The 4,659-nt window shown below is 36.8% G+C and overlaps 1 long non-coding RNA gene across 1 annotated transcript; it reads left to right on the top strand.

Moving 5' to 3' along the window:
* The first annotated feature begins 472 nt into the window (after nucleotides 1-472).
* LOC127151692 (uncharacterized) lies at nucleotides 473-3,862 on the top strand. The gene is made up of 4 exons (XR_007824799.1): nucleotides 473-690; nucleotides 797-1,031; nucleotides 1,278-1,327; nucleotides 2,807-3,862. It is a non-coding gene; the product is annotated as an uncharacterized LOC127151692 (long non-coding RNA).
* The last annotated feature ends 797 nt before the right edge of the window (nucleotides 3,863-4,659 follow it).

Genomic DNA, 4,659 nt, shown 5'->3' on the forward strand with positions numbered 1-4,659 from the left:
AAGAAAATATATACCAGATCCATACATGTGTTGCATGAGCAACCAGTTGAATTAAAAGAAGATTTGAGTTATGTTGAAGAACCAGTTCAGGTTCTCGACAGAAAGGAACAAGTTTTTAGAAACAAAACGATTCCACTCATAAAGGTTTTGTGGAGACATCATGGAGTGGATGAGGCAACTTGAGAATCGGAAGATCAAATGAAAACGAGATACCCGATACTTTTTCGTTAAGGACATTCTAAATTTCCAGGACGAAATTTTCTAAGGGGAAGGTAAGTTGTAAACCCGATATTTTCTTGGTTTAATTTCTTTAAATGTGGAAAAAAAAGAAAATGGAAATTAAGTGTAAATATATATATATGTATATTAAATAAATTAAAGAAAAGAAAGGATAAAAAGAAAAGAAAAAAGAGAAGAAAATTTCATTTTATCTTTTCTTCTTCTTCTTCTCTTCCTTCCCCACCAAGCATTTTGAAGACAAATTCTCATCCAACTTCCATTCTTTTCCTTCTTCAATTTGCAGAGAACATTTAAGAGAGAGTTTGGAAGAAGAAGAGGAATTTTACTAGAATTTTGAGGTTGAAGAAGAGGAGGAGAACTGAAGCAAAGTGTATCCATGGCTGAATCTTGGTTCATTCTGCACATCACTAGTTTTTAATTCAGTTTGAACTCTTCAAAAGGAATTAAGAGGTGAGATTTACATTTACTGAAAGTTAACTCATATTCAAACAAATATTATGACGAAAGTTGGAGCAAATTCGGATATTCATTGGGTGCTTTTTGATGAAGAAAACAGGGCAGTTGGTTTTCACTTGAAATAAGGAGGTCTCTGGTTTTTCTTGTATTTCAGAGTGTACCGGTGGAGTTCAAAACTATATTTAGTATGGTTGGAAAGCTTATTCAATTTTCTACAACTTTCATGAAGAAATCGTGAACCAAAAACGACTAAAAATCAGTTAAATTCTGGAAGTTGTTCTGTTTCGAGGGTTATCTAAGTTTATTCACAGGGAATCAGATTTACATGTTATCAGGTAAGGTTTAGAGGATCTCAAAATGAATATTTTGATATAAAGAACACTCATTTTGGTTAAGTATTGAGAAAGTTATAGTCATTTGAAGTTTATGTTAGAAATCTGGAAATTTCAGATAGTTGTTGAAATAGGATTTTATTTCTTAAGCTTTGTTTTCATGAGCGTCATCTTTGGTGCGACATGTTATGTATATCTTTTGAAAACCAGAATGTTTAGAGTTCTAATACTCGGTTGGGTTGTTGGCAGGCCGAGAAGAATTAAACCGAGCTTATAGACCGAGGATCTAGCCCAAGACGGTGAGTGACAAAACCAACTTTGAAATATTTTCCATAACTGTTATTATGATTGAATGCGATAAATGTTTATTTACGAAGCCATGAAAGGTATTTGAATTTCATGACTATTTTCAAGTATACATTTGGAGACTAGATTTCTTAAAGAAATTTATGCTAGCACGTAGATATTAAATGTTTGGAACGTATTTAAAGCACAATGTTTTAAGCAAAGCATGAATTAGTAAGAAGTTTTGTTTTAAGAACTATAGTTTTCCACAAAAGAGCTGAGTAAATATCGAGCTTTGTGTAAAATTTATAAGCAGGCATGTTTTAATATTTTTAGATGATTTATAAAATTTTTATTAACTACATGACTGAGATCTTGAGCCTGAGGCTAGAGATTACCGTGTGCACACTGGTTAGATTCCATTGTTGACATTGAGTGTACTCCGTAACAACGATGTTGTCGTGAGTGCTGGGCGGGACCCACTACGACAAAGATGATCGAAGTGTTGGGTGGGCCCCACTACATCGTAGAGCTTGTAAACGTTGTTGTACTGGATGTACCCTACACAACGTAGATTTGTCATGTTAGTTAAAATGCTTCGATATACTTGATATGCCTTGCTAGATTTCAATGACGAACATGCTGAGTATTTGAGGAAGCTATTCTTACCACTACATGTTTACATTTACAACTTGTATAAACAGATTTATATGTGTAAAGTTTTCACGTGCTCTTATCTTTAAATTCATAGTTTTAAATTGAGTCACTCACTGAGCTTCATAGCTCACCCTTTCCAAAATGTTGTACCCATTTTCTAGGCAGAGATCGAGTTTCGGGTGCCTGATAGACTGCCTTAGTCTGCGGAAGCTCCGTTATCGACTGCCAGTACGTGTTTTGAGTTGGGCATAGAGTCTGTTGTGTTATGATGTATATACACCCTTGTATGTTATAGATACTCCACAGTTTGTATAAGCTTTAGGAGGTGTAGTTGTCTAAATTTTGTTGGTTATATTTTGATTAAGGTGTCTTTAGGTTTACTAGTGAAATCGGTAAATTTTGAGGTACACTTCATGTATGTTTTTTACTAGCCTAGGATCCGCTTTGTTTTGTTGCATGTATAATAGTTTATATACTAGATTGACAAGTTCATCACATGAAAGTTTTAAGCAAAGTCGACAGATACAGGTATAGAAAAGCGTTGTTCGTCGGCTTCACGCCATCTTTCGGTCTAAGGTAGCAGGTAGTCCGAGAGGGGGTGTGACAACTTGGTATCAGAGCAGTTTTCTCCATGGGAGTTAAGGTAGAGCAGTTAGCTCTAAGAAGAAACTGAAAAGTAAATAATTGAAAGTCAAGTTAGCTTAAAGGGAACTAGTGGAGTATGGTCTAGGTAAGGGTAGAAGTGAGTCCAATTATTATTAATATGTGAGTAGACATTTAGTATCATGCATTTGGGTTAAGTATTTATAGTATGTCTAATGTTTGACATATTATAGGAGTCATGCCAACACGTACTAGTAGACGACGTCGACAGAATCAGGACGAGATGCAAGGTCCTATCCAATGTCCATCTTTAGGGGAATCTAGTACCCTAAGAGTTCGAGGTGGGGCTGGAAACGAGCAGTTTATGAGAACTGCACATGAGATAGGAAGGCCAGAGAGAGCAGAGCCTAGTGATCCAGAAAATGCATATGGAATTAAACGACTGAAGAAGTTAGGGGCTACAGTGTTTTAGGGTTCCACAGATCCAGTTGATGCAGAGAACAGGTTGAATATGCTTGAAAAGTGTTTTGATGCGATGAATTGTCCTGAGGAGCGAAAGGTTAGATTGGCCACATTTTTGTTGCAAAAAGAGGCTGAAGGATGATGGAAATCTATATTAGCAAGGCGCAGTGATGCATGTGCTTTAGACTGGTAGACTTTTAGATGCATATTCGAAGATAAGTATTATCCCAGCATATACTGCGAAGCCAAGAGGGATGAATTTCTGGGGTTGAAACAAGGATCACTTTCAGTGGTTGAGTATGAGAGGAAGTATACTGAGCTTTCACGGTATGCTGATGTTATTGTTGCTTCTGAGAGTGACAGGTGCCGAAGGTTTGAAAGAGGGTTATGTTTTGAAATACGTACCCTAGTTACAACAATTGCTAAGTGGACGAATTTCTCTAAGTTAGTGGAGACTGCCCTTTCATATCATAATACCTCTCATTAAATGAGGACAACGGGAGAAGATTAGATATAACTAAAATAATACTACATACAACATTTAATGTCCTCTCATTCTTTTGGAAGCAATAATGATGAATCTTTTGATGGCTATTTAAAGCTATCTTAACCGTCGTCGACCACTGTCATGATGCCATAAGTTGTCATATCGACACCATTGGAATCTCTAATGGCCAAATTACTTTTAGCATTCTCATTATCGCCCACGGCCTTCTCGTTGCACTCGTAGCAAGACAAATATTAGTTTTCAACTTGAGAATTGGTCATCGTTGCTACAACAGATTTGGCCAAATTTAGAGATTTTTTTTTGCATTTGTACATGTAAGTTTGAGGATGAAAGTGGCTAACACTTTTGTGATGTTAATACTTTAAAAAATGAATTTCATATTATTCTTTGATAAAAATCTCAAAAGTATATAGTGTAACGACCCAACTTTCCGGACTAAGCTGAGGTCACTACTCAATACCAAAACTCGACCACACAACATAAAATTTATAACGGACCGGTTACGATTTCTTAAAACGTTAGAAATATTACAAAAAGAAAACAGTGTCGGGCCTTATTTTAAATCACAGTCACAAAAGTTTCAAATAAAAACTCAAGTCATCAGTTCAAAATCACAAACCAAATATTCTGAAAAATTACATAGGGGAAGCAATAAGAAAACCAGACGCGTCCATATGGCCTTCACGCGTCCTTCTTGCCTCTCGTGGGTCTGCCCCTCGCTGTGCCCTTACCTGAAAAGTTTAAGAAGAGAAAAGGGTGAGTATAAACATACCCAGTAAGGGACCCACTACTGGGCCCGTTAGGGAACAACAGTTACCCCTTAGTCCATACTAAACCGTCTACCACAGTCATACCCCAATCAACACTCATATTACAATTTCACCATAGGCTTTGCCGGTCAGATAGTATAGGTTCAAACAACTACACCTCAGTTGCTATACGCGTTTTCAATTCGCACACCATTATGGTAACCCCTAGACCCAATCAATTAATCAATCAAATCGGACCCACCGTCCTTCCCCGACCAACTCCATGATCAATGTCCAGACCAATGACCACGTACCTAACCGTAAACTTCAAGGTCCATCGACATACAATTCCAATTTACAACGTAGC

Source organism: Cucumis melo, chromosome 11 (genome assembly GCF_025177605.1).
Source record: "Cucumis melo cultivar AY chromosome 11, USDA_Cmelo_AY_1.0, whole genome shotgun sequence".
Taxonomy (NCBI): domain Eukaryota; kingdom Viridiplantae; phylum Streptophyta; class Magnoliopsida; order Cucurbitales; family Cucurbitaceae; genus Cucumis; species Cucumis melo.